We start from the raw sequence: 22,566 nt of genomic DNA, 5'->3' as shown, positions 1-22,566 counted from the left end.
ATCTGAGCCTGCGAGCTGTCAGAGCAGTGGGGATGTGTTCCCACTTCAGGAGTCTCTGGGGTTAGTAAGTGGGGGCTGTGCATGTGTCCAGTGACGCCACAAATGCTCCACAAACACACCTGTTCTCCAGAACCCATTCTCCAGGAGATGCTTCTTTTATGAATGGTTGGCTCTACCATTAGAGCAGGTTTCCAGTAGCGCCCCCTTGTGGCACCATGTTTTCCTAATTTCCTTTTAAAAAGTAAGCAGGTCCTTAGGGATATAAAACAGTTGGGGATAGATACTCACTAATTCATTTACCAATTTATTTCTGGATTTTAAGCTTGAGCCACTTTAGACAGAGGAGTCTGGCAGGCTACAATCCATAGGGTCACACAGAGTCGGACACAACGGAAGCAACTTAGCACGCACAGAAGCTTGTTTACAGTGAAACAAAAATGTGAACATTCATCAATAGTGCATTTGCCTGAAAAAATGCTGGATTCTTCATTCACCAGAAAGAAATGCCATTAAACGTAAGCAAATGCATAAATGAAGTACATTTTATTATGTGGCTAAAGTACAGGAACAACCAGATCACAAAACAAAAAAAGAAATTATTTCACACATGCAACAGGAAAAAACATGAGGTTTATTACTCAGCTCAGACTGCCATTAAAAAATAACCACAGACAGGGCAGTTAAAACAACAACAATCTATTTTCTCTCACTGAGGAGGCCAGAATTTCAAAATAAAGGTACCGTCAGGGTTGGTTTCTGGTAAGTCCTCTCTTCCCAGTTTCTAGATGGACACCTTCTTAATGCGTCCTCACATAACTTCTTCCTCATTCATGCACAGAGCGAGAGGGAGACAGGGACAGAGAGACAGACGGACAGAAACAGTGAGCTCTACTTTTTTTCCCTAGGGGACTCTGTTTCTACTTGAAAATTCAGTAGTTTCTTTCATAGTAAATTTATTTGACTTTTTATGGAGATTCACATGCTCAGTCACTCAGTCATATCCAATTCTCTGCGACCCCTTGGACTGTAGCCTGCCAGGCTCTTTTGTCCATGGGATTCCAAAGGCAAGAATACTGAAGTGGGTTGCCATTTCTTACGTCAGGGGATCTTCCCGACCCAGGGATCGAACTCGTGTCTCCTGTCTCCAGCATTTGTAGACAGATTATTTACCACTGCATCACCTGGGAAGCCCTTTATGGAGGTATAGTTGATGTGTAATATTATATAAGTTTCAGATATACAAAATACTCACAATTCTTAAAAGGTATATTCTATCTATAGTTCTTGTAAAATACTGGCTGGCACTGGTAACCACTAGCTTGTCCTCAATATCTATGAATCTGTTTCATTTGGCTCTTTTGACTTCAGATAACCTGCATTATCTCCCCAAAGGTCCTTGCTCTACATGCAGTTACCCTGAGGATCAAGGCTTCAATATATGAATTTGGGGAAGACTGTTGAACCCATAACATGAGGCAATCAAGAAATGTTTGCCCCTGGGGTTGCTGTCCCTGGGGTAGAATTTTGAGTGTATGCTATCCTCACTAGTGACCTCGCCAACCCAAACAGCAATCAGAGATAAGACCAGTGTAATAATGAGATGGAGGCCACTATATCCTATTGGGAGATTCATTGAGAAAGAGCAGCTCTGTTCTTACCATGACCTTTATTTGAGATACCATCTCCGTCAAGATGCCCACAGGCATCACAGTCCTTGGGACCCCACGAGTGATTCTGATATCTGTTGCCAAACTCTTTATAACTTCCCAGCAAGGGTGGTAGAATAAGCTCTTCCTCCCAGAGATGGCTTTCTCAGGGGCTAAACCTATCCATCTATTTAGATCTGCTTCTGATCCAAATCAAGATCTGAAGTGAGAGCTGGCCTCTGGCCTTTAGAATAATGTAACTATTCCACTGCTTTGTTCACCTTTTCTTTCCCCTGGGGCATCTGCCTGGGGAATTTGTGGAGGAGAGGAGGCAAGTCCACTCCCCATTCTCTGTAGGGTTGGCAGATCAAGGAAAACTAATCAGGATCTGAGCAATACAGCAGTGCCTCCACCCCTACATGGAAAAAATATCTACCACTAACAGCTCTGCCTGGGTGTTGCTATACTTTAGGCCTTGAAATAGTTTTGACCCATTCCTAAAGCTGGCCACACCAAAGGTCAAAATCTGCTGTTATAGTAAAATTTATTTTCAGGTGTCTGAATAGGTCTTTTATACCCTGACATCTGTTCTATGTGTTTTCCCCTAATCCAGGTGCTCCCTGGCATATTTCAGGAAGTTTTGCATTTATTGAGTGCTTGCTATACAGACACTGAGACTAAGCACTTGATACACAATATCTCATTAATCCTCAAACTCCATGAAACAGATATGATCATTATATTCCTTTTGCAGGTGAGAAAAATGAGGCTTAGAGGAGTAGACCCAAGATTGAAGGCTGATCTATAACAAAAGATTCAAATCCACATCAGTCCAACCCCAAAGCATCATTCATAGCCTATATTTCCAGTAAAAACTTGATTTCTTTGATCATCAGACCTTTACAATAACATCTGTGCTGCGATACCTGTTAATGAGCCATCTAGTAACAAAACAACAGACCCTTTATGTTTTCCTTGCCTGATCCTTCAGCTGTTTCATATTTGAGGGGTGGCCAAGTGATACTCCTTTAGTGACCATTATTTTAGCCAATCTCATTCCCTTCCAAAGATGTCAGTGATTCATTTCTGTCACATCTATGTCCTCAAAGTCTACTCGCCTAACAAAACAGGGAAATAATAAGATCTTACAGACATAGGTAAGAGAAGAAATGCCCCTCTGAATCCCCAAAGCTTGAAAAAGTTCTATCACCTCCCATCACAAGAGTCATTCCCCAAGGGAACTAGAGATCCTTGGAGAAAATGTTGGTTCTAGGACTGAAGCAATAAATATACAAGATAAGTCTGAAGTTCTTATAGTGCTACAAAGTAAGGAATTTCTTGGAAAAAAAATAATAGAGGTATGTCAGATGATCACAGGAGCCAACATAAGAGCATTCAATGGTGAAAATAAAGAATAATCTGAGCAACAAAATTATAAAAGTAAATTTGGATTATAACCCAAAGTATAAAGTAAATGTCAGTGATTGTTTGCCGATACAAGTTAACTTGCTATGTAAATAAATCAATGGAGATGAGACAGTCTCCCCTGCAGAAGAATTCTAACAATGTATGTAAATGCTCCACCATAAAGGAATGAAGTATAATCCCCCACTTAAGTGTAAACTGCCCATAATGACCTCCTTCCAGTGAGGATGGTATGGAAAGCAGAGGGAAGAGTAACTTCACAGTGGGTGAGCCTGATAAACAATGCCTTTGTCCAGGTGATGAAACTCAAGCTCAACAGTGGTAAGTCATGTTGACAGTATATACCTTTGATATGTGACTAAAATGGCACTTTATCTCTGTGGTCTTCTTCCCCAAAACCCAGTCTAATCGTGAAAGAAATATCAGCCAAATCTCAATTGAAGTACATTTTACAAAATATCTGGCCACTGTTTAAAATGATCATAAAAAAAAAAAAAAAAGAAATCTGAGACCCTGTCCCAGCCTAGAAGAGTCAAAAGAGACAGAACAACTACAAGTAAGGTTATGTCCTGGGTAAGATCCTGGAACAGAAAGGGCAGATCAAGACAAACTAAGGACATCTGAATAAGTATGAACTATAAATGTGTCAATATTAGTTCATTAATGGTGACAAATGTTAGTTGGTGTAAATGTTGCTAATAGGGGAAGCTATGAGAAAAATATTTGTAAACTCTTCTATTTTATCAATTTTCTGTAAATCTAAAACTGCTGCAAAAAATAAATTTTATTAAAACAAAAAGTGCTAACCTCCCTGAACTCATATCCTTTCTAGTTACAACAGCTCATGAAAGGTATTTAGGCATGAATATCACCATTTCCACAAAGGCCAATAAGATCTGTGTGTGACTCTCTTCCCCTACATACACAGGAACACTTGCTCTCAAATTAAACCCTGTTCCCACTGGCAACCCCATGAAAGCAGACTCGAGAAATGGAGACTGCTGTCAAAATAATGACGGCTTGAGTTGCTCCCTTTGTCTCTCCTCTTCCATCTGCAACCAGTAAAATATCCACAACTCAACAAAGGTGATTCTGCCCAATGCTCCAGGATGCTGGAGATTTCCACAAGTCTGCACACTTGAAGGTGGGTGGACTGAGACACACAGGGGAGGGAGACGAGGGGAACAGAAGAGGGGGTGCCTGCCATCCCAGACCTTCAGTTGTGGCAGATACACCCACAGCCCCAAGAATTCCAGTAGCTTCAAGGGAGGCAGCCCACACAACACAAGCCTCCCAGCTTCAGTGGTGTCCTTGGCCACAGAAACTGGGTAGCAGCAGCAAGACCCTGTGGCCTTGTCCCTCCTGCCACGAAGACACCCAAAATTCAGGCCCCCAACTGCAGCACCCATGAACCTGACAAACCAGCAAGAGCAGAGACACCAGACCCCAGTTACCCCTCTAATGTTCCCCATTCCCCAAAGAGTCATAGCCTGCCATCCGAGAGACCTTGGATGGGGTGAAGGCTCACACCATTCCAGTGACGCAGGCAGCAATGCCAGGGACACCCTCAGCAGCAAAGAACCAAAGACTCCAGAGGCACAAGCAGCAACCACAGGGCAGCAGGCATCACCTCTAAGGGAGGTGGTGGAGGGTGGAAAGTGCCAAATCTCAAATATAACTGGAGTAGGAGAAACCAAAGTAATGCTCAAAATTCTCCAAGCCAAGCTTCAACGCTATGTGAACTGAGAACCTCCAGATGTTCAAGCTGGATTCAGAAAAGGCAGAGGGGCCAGAGATCAAATTGCCAACATCCACTGGATCACAGGAAAAGGAAAAGAGCTCCAGAAAAATATCTACTTCTGCTTCACTGAATACACCAAAGCCTTTGACTGTGTGGATCACAACAAACTGTGAAAAATTCTTCAAGAGATGGGAATACCACAACACCTTACCTGCCTCCTGAGAAATCTGTATGCACGTCAAGAAGCAACAGTTGGAACCAGATACAGAACAACAGACTGGTTTCAAATCAGGAAAAGAGTATGTCAAGAATGTATATTGTCATCCTGCTTATCTAACTATATGGAGAGTAAATAATGAGAAATTCTGGGCTGGATGAAGCACAAACTGGAATCAAGATTGCCAGGAGAAATATCAGTAACCTCAGATATGGAGATGACACCACCCTTATGGCAGAAAGCAAAGAGGAACTAAAGAGCCTCTTGATGAAGGTGAAAGAGGAGAGCAAAAAAGATGGCTTAAAGCTCAACATTCAAAAAAATGAAGATCATGGCATTCAGTGCCATCACTTCATGGCAAATAGATGGGAAACAGTGAAACAGTGAGACACTTTATTTTGGGGGGCTCCAAAATCACTTCAGATGATGGCTGCAGCCATGAAATATAAAAAACGCTTGCTCCTTGGAAGAAAAGCTATGACCAACTTGGACAACATGTTAAAAAGCAGAGACATTACTTTGTCAACAGAGGTCCACATAGTCAAGCTATAGTTCTTCCAGTAGTCATGTATGGATGTGAGAGTTGAACCAGAAAAAAGGCTGAACGCCAAAGAACTGATGCTTTTGAAGTGTGGTGTTGGAGAAGACTCTTGAGAGTCCCTTGGAATGCAAGGAAATCAAACCAGTCAATCCTAAAGGAATTCAATCCTGAATATTCATTGGAAGGACTGATGCTGAAGCTGAACCTCCAATACTTTGGCCACCTAATGCGAACAGCTGACTCATTAGAAAAGACCCTGATGCTAGGAAAGATTGAAGGCAGGAGGAGAAGAGGACGACAGAGGACGAGATGGTTGGATGGCATCACTGACTCAATGAACCTGAGATTGAGCAAACTCTGGAAAATAGTGAAGGACAGGGAAGCCTGGCATGCCTCAGTCCAAAGGGGTGGGGTGGGGGCGGGGGGTAGTCGCAAAGAGTGGGACTGAACAAGGAGAAACCAAAAGCATGCAATAGCACCACCTACTGGGAAGAAAGAGAAAGGCCTCTAGTTACTAACGGTGAATTGAAATAGAAACAAGAGGGGGAAACAATAAAAAGCGTTTCCTAAGGAGGAGAGTTGGAGAAGGAAATGGCAACCCACTCCAGTGTTCTTGCCTGGAGAATCCCAGGGGCGAGAGAACCTGGTGGGCTGACGTCTATGGGGTCACACAGAGTCGGACACAACTGAGGTCACTTAGCAGCAAGGAAGAGAGTGTTCTCCTCTGCTCGTTAAATACACCAGCAGAGGAACAACAGATAAAGCACCGTAAAGAACTACAGTAACACGGTATCACAAAAATAAAATGACAGTTCTCCAGAAACCAAACTTAAAGTTGCAGAATATTAACCTCTCTCATGAAGATACTCAACAAGCTACAAGAAAATTAAGAAAGACAATTAAGCTAAGAAAAAAATGTAAAAAGAAGGTATACTTTATCAAAGAGACTGATATTTTTAAAAAGAATCAAATTCCAGAGCTGAATAACTCAATAGACAAGATAAAGAATTCATTAGAAAGCTCACTGGAAACAGCAAACCATATGGAAGAGAGAATTAACAAGTTCAAAGATATAAAGCATTCAGGTAGAAGAGGAGAGAGGATTATGACCTAAAAACGGGAAGAAACTCTGCAACAACTATCTGACTCTATTAGGAACGGCAACATTAGGATAAAGAGTTTCCCAGAAGGAGAAGAGAGGAAGAAAGGAGCAGAGAACTTATTTGAGGAAATAACCACTGAAAACTTCCCAACCTCGGGAAGGAGCTGGATTTTCAAGTCCATGTGGCTTACTACTGCTGCTAAGTCACCTCAGTTGTGTCCAACTCTGTGCGACCACATAGATGGCAGCCCACCAGGCTCCCCCATCCCTGGGATTCTCCAGGCAAGAACACTGGAGTGGGTTGCCATTTCCTTCTCCAATGCATGAAAGTGAAAAGTGAAAGTGAAGTCGCTCAGTCGAATCTGACTCTTAGCGACCCCATGGACTGCAGCCTACCAGGCTCCTCCATCCAGTGGCTTAGAGAACTTCTTATCACCTCAGTGCAAAAAGACCTTCTCCAAGGCACATGATACTAAATTGTCAAAAGTCGATGACAAAGAAACAATTTTAAAGTCAACCAGGAAAAAAGGATTGTAACCTACAGAGAAACTACAATTAGACTATCAGCAGATTTCTCAGCAGACATTCTATAGGACAGGAGAGAATGAAATAACATACTCAAAATATTGAAAACTAAAAACTCTCAGCCAAGAATAATCTATCCACTATTTATCCTTCGGACATGAAGAAGATATAAAGACTTTACCAGACAAACAAAAGCTGATGGTGCTCACCAATTCTAGACCTCTCTTATAACAAATGTTAAAGGTACTTTTCTACCTTAAATGAAAAAACAAAAGTACACAAAACTTTATGAAGGTTGTAAATAGAAAGACAGAATCAGGAAATCGCCACTCCATGTTAGAATGGATTGTTGTTAAACAATTATAGCATGAAGGTTAAATGAGGATAAGCAGTAAGAATAATTATAGGTACTTAAATTTGGTAACAAACTCACAACATAAAAAAGGATAATTTGAAACAACAAAAAATAAAAGAGGAAGAGGAAAAGAATGAAATCCACACAAGGAAATGAAGCTAAATGATATCATTAGAACAAGGACCAATTTATCTATGAGACATTTCATACAAACCTCATGGTACCCATAAAATATAAATTGCAAGCAGAGACAGGAAACATTAAAAAAGAGGAAACTGAAGAAAGCCTGATATAAAGCACCAAACTAAAGTGGTAGGCAGAGACACCAGTAAAAAAGAAACAATAGAGATAGAGAACAACCAGAAAAGACAAAATGGCAGCGCTAAGTTCTCAGATATCAGTAATAACCCAAACGTAAATGTGCTGAATTGACCAATCAAAGACACAGAGTGGCTGCAATGATTTTTAAAAGAAGACTCAACTCTATGCTGCTACCAGCAAGCTCATCTCAACTCAAGACAAGTGTACACTCAAAGTGAAGATATGAAAAATGATACTCCAGGGGGGGCGGTCCTAAGATGGTGGAGGAATAGGATGGGGAGGCCACTTTCTTCTTCACAAATTCCTCAAAAGAACATTTCAATGCTGAGCAAACTCCACAAAACAACTTCTGAATGCCGGCAGAGGACATCAGGCACCCAGAAAAGCAGATCATTGTCTTCAAAAACAGGTAGGAAAAAATATAAAAGACGAAAAAAGAGACAAAGGAAGTGGGGAGGGAGCTCCGTCCCTGGAAGGGAATCCCGTCCTGGGAAGGGAATCTTAAGAAGAGAGGTTTCCAAACACCAGGAAACACTCTCCCTGCCGTGTCTGTGTCGAGCCTTGGAAGAACAGAGGGCAACATAACAGGAAGGAAAAATAAATAAATAAAACCAACAGATTACAAGCCCAACAGTAACTCCCCCAGCGGAAAAGCAGCGCAGATGCCTGCATCCGCCACTAGCAAGTGGGGGCAGGGCAGGGAGGCGCAGGAGGCTGCAGTGCTTTTTAAGAATCGGGCAGGAACACCCTGCGCGTAACCAGAACGAACTAACCTGGGCTAGCAAACCAGACTGTGGGATAGCTACCACACGAAAAGCTCGAACATAAGACACCGCCAGGACCATGCCCAGAACAAAGGACTGAACGGAAATAGCTGGCTGCAGACCATCCCCTGCCGGGGACAGGCAGGCAGAGCCGTAATGGCTGGAAGGGGGCAATGGCAGCCCCGGAGAGACTTTACCTACCAAACTGCAAGCAGGCTTCTTTGCTAAGACTTCTGGGGGTTCTGGACAGTCACCATCTATCTCACAAGGGGCGCCAGCGGTACACCGAGAAAACTGAGCAGCAGAGACGGGAAAGGTGATAAGTCACAGCAACCGTGCTCGCCAAACACCTGAGCTATTTGGACCTGGGAAGGGCACAAAACGCAGTCCCAACCAAATCTGCACCTCTGAGGGCTACCTGAGCACTGAACCTGAGCGGCTTAGACTGGGGAGGTGCATGCAGCCTAGGGCTGGCCTCAGATGGTTCCCAGCGGAGCAACATAGAGCCTGAGCGGTTTGTGCACCACGAGCAGGGGCAGGCCCAGCGGGGCTGAGACACTGCGTGCACACGACAGTGTTATTTGTTTGCAGCATCTCCCCCTCCCCACAGCGCGACTGAACAAGTGAGCCTAAAAAAAAAAAGTGTCCACCACTGCCCCCCTTGTGTCAGGGCAGAAATCAGACACTGAAGAGACCAGCAAACAGAAGAAGTTAAACAGAGGGAACCGCCTTGGAAGTGACCCCACACTGCCCACAACACCAGAGAAAGGGCCAGATATATCTTTACTATTTTTAAGATCACTTTTTTCTTTCTTTCTTTCTTTTTTTTTTTTTTGATATTGTTGTGTGGTTGTTTTGTCTTCTTTTTTTTTCCCTACCTTTTTAAAATTGTTAAGTCCTCTATTTCTCCTTTAATTTTTATTTCTATAACCTATTATTACTTTTCAAAAAAAAAGACCCTATTTTTTAAAGCAAACGCCATATATAGTGTATGTGTGGTTGTTTTTGTTGTTTTTTAATAATTCTCGTGGCTTTGTTTTTTTTTTTCTTCTTCTTCTTCTTCTTTTCTTTAATATTGTATTTTTGAAAATCCAACCTCTACTCTAGACTTTTAATCTTTGCTTTTTGGTTTTTGTTGTCAATTTTGTACATTTAAAAACCCAATCTTCAGTACCCAATTTTACCTGAGAGTGGAATTACTACCTTGACCACTCTCTCCTCCTTTGGACTCTCCTTTTTCTCCACCAGGTCGCCTCTGTCTCTTCCCTCCCCTTCTCTTCTCTACCCAACTCTGGGAATCTCTGTGTGTTCCAGACGGTGGAGAACACCTAAGGAACTGGTTACTGGCTGGATCTGTCTCTCTCCTTTTCATTTCCCTCTTTTATCCTCCTGGCCACCTCTGTCTAATTCCTCCCTCTCCTCTTCCCTGTATAACTCAGTGAATACCTCTGAGCGGTCCAGACTGTGGAGAGCACACAAGGAAGTGATTACTGGCTAGCTTGCTCTCCTCTTTTGATCCCACCTCATCTCATTCCAGTCACCTCTAACTACCCCCTCCCTCTTCTCTTCTCCATGTAACTCAGTGAACCTCTCTGGGTGTCCCTCAATGTGGAGAAACTTTTCATCTTTAACCTAGATGTTTTATCATCGGTGCTATATAGATGGAGAAGTCTTGAGGCTACTGTAAAAATAAACTGAAAACCAGAAGCAGGAGGCTTAAGTCCAAATCCTGAGAACATCGGAGAACTCCTGAATCCAGGGAACATTAATTGATAGGAGCTCATCAAATGCCTCCATACCTACACTGAAACCAAGCACCACCCAAGGGCCAACAAGTTCCAGAGCAAGACATACCATGCAAATTCTCCAGCAACACAGGAACACACCCCTGAGCTTCAATATACAGGCAGCTCAAAGTTACTCCAAACCATTGATGTCTCATAACCCATTACTGGTCACTCCATTGCACTCCAGAGAGAAGAAATCCAGCTCCACCCACCAGAACTCCAACACAAGCCTCCCTAACCAAGAAACCTTGTCAAGCCACTGATACAACCCCACCCACAGTGAGGAAGCTCCATAATAAAGAGAACTCCACAAATTCCCAGACTATAGAAAGGCCACCCCAAACGCAGTAATATAACCAAGATGAAGAGACAGAGGAATACTCAGCAGGTAAAGGAACAGGAGAAATGCCCACCAAACCAAACAAAAGAGGAAGAGATAGGGAATCTACCTGAAAAAGAATTCTGAATATTGACAGTGAAAATGATCCAAAATCTTGAAATCAAAATGGAATCACAGATAAATAGCCTGGAGACAAGGATTGAGAAGATACAAGAAAGGTTTAACAAAGATCTAGAAAAATAAAAAAGAGTCAATATATAATGAATAACACAATAAATGAGATCAGAAACACTCTGGAGGGAACAAATAGTAGAATAATGGAGGCAGAAGATAGGATTAGTGAAATAGAAGATAGAATGGTAGAAATAAATGAATCAGAGAGGAAAAAAGAAAAAAGAATTAAAAGGGATGAGGACAATCTCAGAGACCTCCAGGACAATATGAAACGCTCCAACATTTGAATTATAGGAGTCCCAGAAGAAGACAGAAAGAAAGACCATGAGAAAATCCTTGAGGAGATAATAGTTGAAAACTTCCCTAAAATGGGGAAGGAAATAATCACCCAAGTCCAAGAAACACAGAGAGTTCCAAATAGGATAAACCCAAGGTGAATCACCCAAGACACATATTAATCAAATTAACAAAGATCAAACACAAAGAACAAATATTAAAAGCAGCAAGGGAAAAACAACAAATAACACACAAGGGGATTCCCATAAGGATAACCGCTGATCTTTCAGTAGAAACTCTTCAGGCCAGGAGGGAATGGCAAGACATACTTAAAGTGATGAAAGAAAATAACCTACAGCCCAGATTACTGTACCCAGCAAGGATCTCATTCAAATATGAAGGAGAAATCAAAAGCTTTCCAGACAAGCAAAAGCTGAGAGAATTCAGCACCACCAAACCAGCTCTCCAACAAATGCTAAAGGATATTCTCTAGACAGGAAACACAAAAAGGGTGTATAAACCCGAACCCAAAACAATAAAGAAAATGGCAACGGGATCATACTTATCAATAATTACCTTAAACGTAAAAGGGTTGAATGCCCCAACCAAAAGGCAAAGACTGGCTGAATGGATACAAAAACAAGTTCCCTATATATGCTGCCTACAAGAGACCCACCTCAAAACAAGGGACACATACAGACTGAAAGTGAAGGGCTGGAAAAAGATATATCACGCAAATAGAGACCAAAAGAAAGCAGGAGTGGCAATACTCATATCCGATAAAATAGACTTTAAAACAAAGGCTGTGAAAAGAGACAAAGAAGGCCACTACATAATGATCACAGGATCAATCCAAGAAGATATAACAATTATAAATATATATGCACCCAACATAGGAGCACCGCAATATGTAAGACAAATGCCAACAAGTATGAAAGGGGAAATTAACAATAACACAATAATAGTGGGAGACTTTAATACCCCACTCACACCTATGGACAGATCAACTAAACAGAAAATTAACAAAGAAACGCAAACTTTAAATGATACAATAGACCAGATAGACCTAATTGATAACTAGAGGACATTTCACTCCAAAACAATGAATTTCACCTTTTTCTGAAGTGCTCACGAAACTTCTCCAGGATAGATCACATCCTGGGCCATAAATCTAACCTTGATAAATTCAAAAAATCGAAATCATTCCAAGCATCTTCTCTGACCATAATGCCTTAAGATTAGATCTCAATTACAGGAGAAAAACTATTAAAAATTCCAACATATGGAGGCTGAACAACACGCTTCTGAATAACCAACAAATCACAGAAGAAATCAAAAAAGAAATCAAAATATGCATAAAAACAAATGAAAATGAAAACACAACAACCCAAAACCTGTGGGACGCTATAAAAGCAGTGCTAAGGGGAAAGTTCATAGCAATTCCGGCTCACCTCAAGAAACAGGGGAAAAGTCAAATAAATAACCTAACTCTACACCTAAAGCAACTAGAAAAGGAAAAAATGGAGAACCCCAGAGTTAGTAGAAGGAAAGAAATCTTAAAAATTAGGGCAGAAATAAATGCAAAAGAAACAAAAGAGACCATAGCAAAAGTAAACAAAGCCAAAAGCTGGTTCTTTGAAAGGATAAATAAAATTGACAAACCATTAGCCAGACTCATCAAGAAACAAAGAGAGAAAAATCAAATAATAAAATTAGAAATGAAAATGGAGAGATCACAACGGACAACACAGAAATACAAAGGATCATAAGAGACTACTATCAGCAATTATATGCCAATAAAATGGACAACGTGAAAGAATGGTGAGTACAATTTATGATGACAGAGAATTAGAGAAATCCATTAATTCATATAAGATATATAAATATTCAGTATGCCCATGAAATGATGTTCAACCTTATTACTCATAAGAGAAATGCAACTCAAAACCACAGTATGATACCACTCTATAAGTAAAGTACTGCTGCTGCTGCTGCTGGTAAGTCACTGCAGTCGTGTCCGACTCTGTGCAACCCCATAGACGGCAGCCCACCAGGCTCCCCCAGCCCTGGGATTCTCCAGGCAAGAACACTGGAGTGGGTTGCCATTTCCTTCTCCAATGCATGAAAGTGAAAAGTGAAAGTGAAGTCGCTTAGTCATGTCCTAGCGAGTACTAGGATGGCTCTAATGAAAAAGTGAACAGTACAAGAGTGGGAGGATGTGGAGGTATATACATTGCTTGGGGGAATGTAACATCAGCTCAGGTGGAGCTGGAAAAGAGGAATAAAAATAAATGAGAAAAGGATGGAATACAAGAAGCTTTATGAAGGATAACCCAGTGGACCATCGTAGCTAATTGGGTGTCTTGCATGAGGGAGAAGAAGGAGTCAAAATGAGTGAAATTATGATCCCTGTAGATCCAAATCATGCTTCCACCACTTATATCTGGGAGAAGTTGAATCACATATTTAACCATCTGTACAATGTGGATTTCTACCTCAGAGTATTTTTAAAAGTCTAAATGAAATGCTTCTGTAAAACCTATTAAATAAATTTATGAATAGTAACACAAAGAGGGAATTAATTTGATGGCAGGATGCTGGTACTTACACATTCCTTTCACAAGAGTAATGAACTCAAATAAGACACAAGAGGGAGAAGCATCTCATCTCTGAATGCCTTGTCTGCACCAGAACACAAGGTTCCTCATTCCCCATCTCCTGACCAATAAGCCCCCATTGTCCACTTAAGAGAAAATTCCTCTTTCAACCAGCAGCTGCTCAAGCTATCATTAGGATGAGCTCATTTTGAGTCGGAGCACCTGAGTCAGAAAACCAGGATCCTTGGCAGAGAAACAAATGGAAGGTTTCTAAATATTCCAGAAATCCAAGGTCTTCAGTGACCACATGCTATACTGTGCTCAGTCATGTCTGACTCTTTGCGACCCCATGGACTGTAGAACACCAGACTTTTCTGTCTATGGAATTTTCCAGGCAAGAACACTGGAGTGGATTGCCATCTTCTGTCTCAGGTTATCTTTCCAACCCAGGGATCGAACCCGCGTCTCTTGCATCTCTTGTATTGGCAGATGGATTCTTTACCACTGAGCCACCTGGGAGGCCCTTTAGTGACTATGGTGAAGGGATAAATATGAATATGGAATTATCCAGTGTTGGATTTAAGGCTTTGCTCTGTCACCAATTAGTTTGGGATGCCAATTACCTGTCCTGCAAAAATGGGGATAATGATACCTACCCTAGAGGATTCATGTAAGAATTAGAAGAAAGTATTTCTAAAGTGCCAGGACAAAACCTGGTCCAATACAGGCTTGGAAGCCCAGTTTCCTTCCCCCTTTTTTTTTTTCTTTGTTCTTTGTTTCCTGCTTCAAGTGAAGTGAGAAGAGACACTGGGTGGTAGAATCTTACCCTGCCTCTGGGCTCATGGGCATTGATGTCCAGCCATGACCAGTCACCAGGGAAGCCAGTGTGAGGATGACATCTCTCACGCCCTCTGCTTTATGCTCAGCCAGTGAGGGAAGATGGAACCTCCTGTTCCTCTCTTACCCAGCCAGCCACCCAACAGTCTCCTGGCACTGATTCATAATGCTCAATCCTCACAGGCACTCTGTCCAGCCCTTTACTGTCTGAGGTCAGAGGTAAGGTGGCTTAACTGAGCTGTGAAGGGAACAAGCCACAGCACCTCATGGCACTAGAGTGAGTCCACCTCTGACGCAAAATCTGAGACCTGAGGCAGGAGCAGGGGCTTCCAAAAGGTAAGGACCCACAAGGAAGGGAAAAGCTCCCATATACCATAGGCAGTCAGGACCTCAGACAATGTGAGGCTGAAGGTGGGGTGGGAAGCCCCCACCTCAGACCTCTAAACCAGGCAAGATCATGGGAGGTCATCTCATCCAGCCTTCCTCCTATGTGCCCTCACCACCAGGAACATTCAGCTGCCTCGGTGCTCTGAGTCTTCAGTCTGTTGAACCCCCAAAGGAGTGGGAGGAAGAGTAGTTCATACCCTGAGTGCTTATCTTCTTGTCCCTGGCTCCCACAGCCCATCAGCCTCCTCAGGGAGCCCCAGGTGAGTCCAGCAGGAAAGACTCATGACCAACCCCGGGCAGACTGTGGCAGGGGATTTAGTTAGGTCCAAGGTGTTTGATAGAGTCAGATGTGGGAGAGACCACTTCCAAACACTTGGGATCCAGACATACTTTGCGAACAAGTAGTAGGATTTCAACAAGCAGGGTTGGAGGCGAGTGACAGGGAGAGAAAGCCATCATTCCAGGAAGAGGGGTGTGAGTGAGTAAAGAGGAGGCTGACCTAGGAACTGGGCCAGCAGGACTGACGGGTCAATGAAAGAGGCAGGTTCAGACCATCTCATAAGCTCCATCTCTCACACGCTTCACACCCCACAATAGGAGGGTGAGAGGACATCACATTTCATTCTAACCTCCAGTGCCCCTGTCCCAGACGGGAAGGCTGAGGCTTCTTTTCTAAGACAATTCGCAACTTTGCCCAACCAAGGTCATTCTCTGGCCTGAAGTAATATCAATTCCTCTACCATTCTGCAGGAAGGTGGTTTGGGGGCCCGTAGGCTGAGGCTAAAGCTGGGGTCCAGGTTATCACAGGTGACCTGGAATAAAGGCCCCTACCCAGTGTACAATGTCCAATAAACTCACACACACGGGCACCCACACATAAACACACAAACACACACACTCACAGACACTGCCCGACGCCTGCAAGGAAGCCCTACCCCTGCAAGGAAGCCCTACCCAATGTACAGTGGAAGCCTCAGCCCAGTCTCTTATGGGTTCCCACCTACCCATGCTTCCTCCATGGACTCCCAGCTCTGCGTCCAGGCCCTGCCTCCCTTCACTGGGTTGTAGTCAACACCTCTACACGATCCCGATACCTGGGCTCGTGTTCTCAGAAAGGCACACATCAGTCACACAGCAGATGCTGTGGGGATTAACACAGTCAGGAAGGGCCCCTTTGGGAAGCTTCAGGAAAAGAAGGGTCAGGAGTTGAGTCAACAGCAGAAAAAGAGTGCTCATCCCTCAGGTGTGAGGATCCTGAGTAGGAGGGCAGCATAGGGAAACTCCCTCTGACTCAGCCACGTGTGTCCAGTGAGTTGAGGGCATGAAGGTCAGAGGAACACAGACCAGGGGCAGCTGGAACTGGGCTAGAGCTGGGAGGGGCAGAGCCAGAAGAGCTGGACCAGAGCTGCAGGCATCAGGAGCAGAGGAGAGGTATCCTGGGGGTGCTGATTCTTCTGCTTCTTCCAGTGATGTTATCTTCATGGCCTGCGTGGCTTACAGACCTCACTGTAGATAGGAGTCAGATGCCCCTTTTCTTTCAGATGTTGCTCACTGATACCCTGGGAATGCAAGACAAAGGAATCCTGGAACAGCTGAGGGACAGAAGGGCCCAGAGTAGCCAGCATAGCCCCAGTGCTGCTGAATACAGCGCTCTCAGTGCTACACTGATCCCAGTTTTATCCTGTCCTAGTTAATACTGTATTTTCCAGAAAGAGAAGCCGTGGGGCCAGAGTTTGACACACCCAAGCCCAGACAGTGAGGGACCCAGGAGAGCACAGGCTGGACACGGCTCCCAGCTCTCACCTCGTACGTGTCCTCTCGAGACTCGGGCTGGCTCGGCATTGCACAGTGGACCTCACAGCCATGGTTCCTGTCATCGTCCTGCAGTCCTGTTCCTGAGTCATTCACAGAGTGAAGCCTGAATCTCAGCCTGGAAAACCTGTACCCTCCCCCACTGCTAGGAACTCCAATGTCATGACGGCACCCATCACCCCCTCTGCAGAGAAATTTATTGAGCAGCAAAATGCAGAAGGAAGGGAAAGGCTCAGTGGGGGAGGGGAGGGATCTGGGCCATGAGCAAAAAGTGCAACCTGCCTCTTCCTGTCTCCATTTTCTCCTTCTTCTCACATGTCTTCCAAACATACAGTCCACCTGGGAGGATCAACAGCATAGCCATGACAGCACCTAGGATGCCTCCCACTGGAGTGATGTACGATCCTGTTTCCATCACACAGAGTGAGTGAAGAACATTAAGGTAAGAGAAAACGGGAGACACCCAATGCCAAGGGGAGACAGAGACCAGGTGGAGAGGTCTGCAGGGTCCTAGTTCAGAAACTAAAGGGGAAGAAGCCTGGCAGTATCATTCATTCAACTCCTGCCTCGTGCAAGGGATACTGAGATGAACAAGACAAGAGAAAGACTAAAAAGCACCAAAGTCTGCCAGCCAGAGCGACTACAGTGCAATGGAGGTTGACACCTTGGACACAGGTCTTCATGAAGGGCATCTCAGAGGAGGTGATGCACAAACTGGGTCTTGAGGGAGGAGTAGGAGTTTGTTGGTTATTCAGGGTGGGCAGAGCGTTCCAGGAAGGAGGAGCATCATGTTCTGGGGATGTCTGTCAGATCATCAGCCCTGGGGGGTTGCCATCACCCCAGTGCTGCAGGCAAGAGAAGGACAGGGCAGGGAGGAAGCAAGCAAGGAGGGGCAGAGGAAGAAAGAGTCTCTTTCCAGAGGGTCTTGTGGGTCATGCTGAGTTGAACTTTATCTGACTCCAGGATGGGGCTAAGTGTAGGCTAACAGGGAGTTTTAAGTGATGCTGACACATCGCCACCCCCTCCCAGCAGCTCATGGAGGATAGGTTAGAGGGACGAGACTGCACACAGGATACCAGGTCATTCATTCATTCAGTGAAATACTGTGAACCAATTTGTCACATGCTCTTCTTGAGACAGGGATTCAAAAGAAAACTCTGCATGGCCCATGCGCAGTTCCAGGCTATGGAGGAGACAACTCTATAAACAGAGCGCTGCTACTCAGTATGTGGTGGCCATGGAACATTCTTTTTAAAAAAAAAGGGAATGCCTGAGAGCAGAGGGGCTTCCCTGGTGGCTCAGACCATAAAGAATCTGCCTGCAATGCAGGAGACCCAAGTACAATCCCTGGGCCGGGAAGATCACCAGGAGAAGGGAATGGCAACCCATTCCAGTATTCTTGCCTGGAGAGTTCTATGGACAGAGACACCTGGAGGGCTGCAGTCCATGGGGTCGAAAAGAGTCAGGCAGGACTGAGTGACCGACACTTTCACTTTCACTTTCACTTTCTGAGAGCAGAACGGTCACACCACCTGCAGGCTCCTGTGAAAATACGGCAAAACCAATACAAAATTGTAAAGTAATTAACCGCCAATTAAAATAAATAAATTTATATTTAAAAAAAAAGAAAATGTGGGGCCTCTGGCTTAAAAATTACTTTAAATTTTATGATGACTACTGCATAGCTTTAAACCAAAGAGGGACACTTCTAAGTCCAAGATCCTAAGTGACAACACAGGTCACAGGCCCAGGAAGTAGCAGTGCCTGAGGAGGATCCTTCAATAGGAATAAATCAGGAGGTGAAGGACAAGGGTAGAAGAGCTAATGGAAGAGGAAACAGCATTTCCAGAGCTCAGAAGCTGGCAATAGCAGGACACGTTCCAGAACTCCAAGCAAACCACTCAGTGTGAAGTGTGTAAGTGAGGCCAGAAACACAGGCAGAGGAGCTTGTGAGCCCTGAATCCTACAGGCAGGCACTGGGTCAGATCGCACATACAACACAGAACAATGACACATTTGATTTCTCTCCCAAAAGACCACTCCAGGCACACGGTAGACGATGCACAGGGCTGAGGAAAAGTACTGGGAGGCTGCTGCCTGGACTAACAGGGGTAACGGGTGGAGAGCATGGGTGAGGGACATCTAAAAGCAGAAGCAAACTGGTTGTGCTTCCCAGGCTCCTGTATGGGGTGACCCAGTGGAAGTAGTGCTAATAACACAGTAGGGGCAAAAGCCCAGAGCCCTCACCCCAGTGCACCTGAGCTCTCAGGCGCCCTTCCCCTCTGGGAGGTGCACTCACCATGGGAACAGACTTCCCCCAGGTCTAAGGTGGCAGTTTTCTGGTCCATCTGGTTGCTGACCACACAGGTGAGGCTGGCATTGGGCTGGCTCAGGGACAGGTTCACAGTCAGGCTCCAGGAGCTGGGGGCTGGTCCTGGTGTCCCACTCCACTCCAGCTCCCTGGGAAGGCCCTCGCTCTCCCAGGTCACCTTTAGACCCTCTGTGTTCCCTGGGGCCCTGCACTCCAGAGTTACATTGCACCAGCCTGGTGTGATGGATGGTGATTCCAGCAGGATGTGGGGAAGGGGCACAGGTTCTGGGACAGGAGGAACAAAGGAATGGAGCTCACATGAGTGGAAAATATTCCAGTTCTCTCTTTCTCATCCATTATGTCATTGAAGTGCTGCAATCTTCCCTGTCAAAATGATGAGTGCATTTTCCAGATAAAACACAGTTTGTTCATACCCCAAATATATAGCAATGACCACAACAAGGAGATCCAACCAGTCCATTCCAAAGGAGATCAGCCCTGGGATTTCTTTGGAAGGACTGATGCTAAAGCTGAAACTCCAGTACTTTGGCCACCTCATGCGAAGAGTTGACTCATTGGAAAAGACTCTGATGCTGGGAGGGATTAGGGGCAGGAGGAGAAGGGGACAACCAAGGATGAGATGGCTGGATGGCATCACTGACTTGATGGACGTGAGTCTGAGTGAACTCCGGGATTTGGTGATGGACAGGGAGGCCTGGCGTGCTGCGATTCATGGGGTCACAAAGAGTCGGACACAACTGAGCCACTGAACTGAACTGAACTGATAGGAAGGAAACCACTGAGGTATGCCCTATGTGACCCTCACCGGACTAAAGAAACCTTAAAAATCTCCCATAAGAAAACTAGGTTCTGGACCTCACCTTCTAGAACCCATTATTTATAGAAACTGGGATGTTTCCTAGAAAGGAAAGGTTTGGGGATAAAAGGTTTGTCCTAGTCCAGGACCATTGCCCTGCTTCTCCTGCTCAGATGATGCCTGGGACTGCACAACCCTTGTGGAGCCCTGACATCTGTGCTGGGATGCCAGAAGTAGAGACATTTCTGAGCGATGAAGTGGTAGTGACCACGAAAGACAGCTCCAGATGTGGTCAGAACATGCCATTAAATTGGAGGTCCACACAGGCAGAGAAGTCACTGATTGACAAGTCAACCTTAGAAATCAAATGAGAGGACCTCCCTGGGGGTCCAGTGGCTAAGTCTCCATACTCTCAATGCAAGGGACCTGGGTTCCATCCCTGGTCTGGAAACTAGACCCCACATGCCGCAACTAAGAGTTCACATACTACAACTAAAGATCTTGCATGCTGCTGCTGCTGCTGCTAAGTCACTTCAATCATGTCTGACTCTGTGTGACCCCATAGACGGCAGCCCACCAGGCTCCCCTGTCCCTGGGATTCTCCAGGCAAGAACACTGGAGTGGGTTGCCAATGAAGATCAAAGATCCTGCACAACAAGCAAGACCCACCACAGCCAAATAAATAAATATCCAAAAAAAAAAAAAAAAAAGAAATTACATGATGACCTAAAGCTGCAAAAGGCACTTTCATAACAGATATTTCCCTATGCAGTAAGAACTTTATGGAAAGAAAGTCTTGATCAACTGAATTTAAGTAAACTTAAATAAGCTTTCTCCTCTATCTATTAAGGCTTTTAGAGGTGGACTTGTGGAGCCTTTGTGGGTGAAGCTGGCCTCAGGCTAGTGTTCGGTAGGAGAGAGGGCAAGAAGCTCTAGGTACACATGAATTTCCAAACTGTGGTCAGCAATTTAGTGTCCTCGCCCTTCTATCATACATCTCAAGATCTGTGAAGACAGGAGAAAGGGAATAAGATAATAGAATTTAGGTTGTTAATGAGCTGACCTTCAAATAGAGATTATTCTGAATTATCTGGATGGGCCCAATGTAATCACAAAAATCCTTAAAAATAGAAGATGGAAAGAGAGTAGTTCGAAGCGATACAATGTGAGAAGAATTGGTCCCACTATTGCCAGCTTTGAGGATGGAGGAAGGTTGTCTCAAGCCAAGGAATGTAGGCAACCACTAGAAAGTGGAAAAAACAAGAAAACATTTCTGCCCTGAAGCCTCCAGGAAGGAACACAGATGTACTAACACCTTGTCTTTAAAAGCTCTGTGAGACTGTGTCCGACTTCTGACCTACAGCCAGGTAAGATAAAACATTTTTGTTATTTTATCCCACTGAAACTGTTAGTCGCTCAGTCGTGTCCAGCTCTTTGTGACCCCATGAGCTGTAGCTTTCCAGGTTCCTCTCTCCATGGGATTTCCCAGGCAAGAATACTGGAGTGGGTTGCCGTTTCCTTCTCCAGGGAATCTTCCCAACCCAGGGATCAAACGGGGCCTCCTGCATTGCAGACAGATTCTTTACCATCTGAGCCACCAGGGAAGCCCTACATTTGTGTTATTTTATGCCACTAGTTTATCGTAATTTATGATAGCAGCAATAGAAAATTAATATACAAATCAAGTAAACTAAGTCCTAACAAAGAATGATAATTGTTATGAAAATTGTTTTCATTCTCCTCTCCCAAGACACTGAAGTGATTTTATCCCTGGTGTGAATCTCAGCTCTGCTCACCATTTGTGGTAAGCCTACTTACCCTAATTCTGAAGAGAAAATAGGATATGAAAGCTGGTATCTGGAAGGGATCCTGAAAAATGGGGCCTATGTGACCCTCCTAGCACAAAAGGAGGAAAGCCATGGTGAGGAGGTGTCACTCACCATAGACAGTGAGGTGGAAAACCTGGTTAAATTCTATTCCTCCAGTGAAGCTGACTCGAGCCCGGTACTGCCCACTGTCCTCTGGGATCAGGTTCTCAATCCTCAGGGACGTCACATTGGGCACATGGACCCTGTGCTGGTACTTGTCCTGGAGGCTGACCCAGGTTGGGGTGTCTGCCCCACGACGTACTCGCAGCAGGACTCTGTAGTTTGACTCAGAGCCAAAGCCCCATGAGACCTCCTCTGGTTCAGCTTCTTGCTTCTTGATCACATGAATCAACACAAAACCTCCTCGGATCCCCTGCAGAGGAATGTGGACTCCAGAACTCTTTGCCACAATGCTGAAGACACCTAGGGCATTTGGAACAGGAAACATGAGTATTTTCAAATCAAGAACAAATGAGAAAGCCACAGAAAGCCATCTTTCTAATGAAATCTACCCAATATTCTCTCTTGATTCTGGGAAATCAATTAGTAAAATGAATTTAAAGCAATTCTGAAATCAAGTCCTGATTCTAGAGAATTGTAAAATTGAACATGTTACTTAAACTTTCTAACCTTCTGTTTCCTTATCTGCTTCATCATAATGGTATGAATTAAATAACAGATCAAATATCACTCAGCACATTTCCAGGCACATACAGTGTATAA

At 44.3% G+C, this 22,566-nt stretch overlaps 1 long non-coding RNA gene across 2 annotated transcripts in view; it reads right to left on the bottom strand.

Annotated features, from left to right (window-relative positions):
• Window positions 1–521: 521 nt before the first annotated feature.
• LOC121820608 (uncharacterized) overlaps window positions 522–22,566 on the bottom strand; it is a 31,948-nt gene continuing 9,903 nt past the window's right edge. The window contains exons 2-5 of one of the 2 annotated variants that reach the window (XR_009597535.1): window positions 21,916–22,266; window positions 19,147–19,443; window positions 16,839–18,389; window positions 522–16,594 (exon numbers count right to left, since the gene is read on the bottom strand). This is a non-coding gene — a long non-coding RNA (uncharacterized LOC121820608). The remainder of the gene's footprint in view (window positions 16,595–16,838; window positions 18,390–19,146; window positions 19,444–21,915; window positions 22,267–22,566) is intronic. The other variant, XR_009597533.1, reaches the window with a different exon arrangement.

Source organism: Ovis aries, chromosome 1 (assembly GCF_016772045.2).
Source record: "Ovis aries strain OAR_USU_Benz2616 breed Rambouillet chromosome 1, ARS-UI_Ramb_v3.0, whole genome shotgun sequence".
In the NCBI taxonomy this organism is placed as follows: domain Eukaryota; kingdom Metazoa; phylum Chordata; class Mammalia; order Artiodactyla; family Bovidae; genus Ovis; species Ovis aries.
The sequence above is the reverse complement of the archived record's forward strand: the minus strand, read 5'-3'. Positions and strand labels throughout refer to the sequence as shown.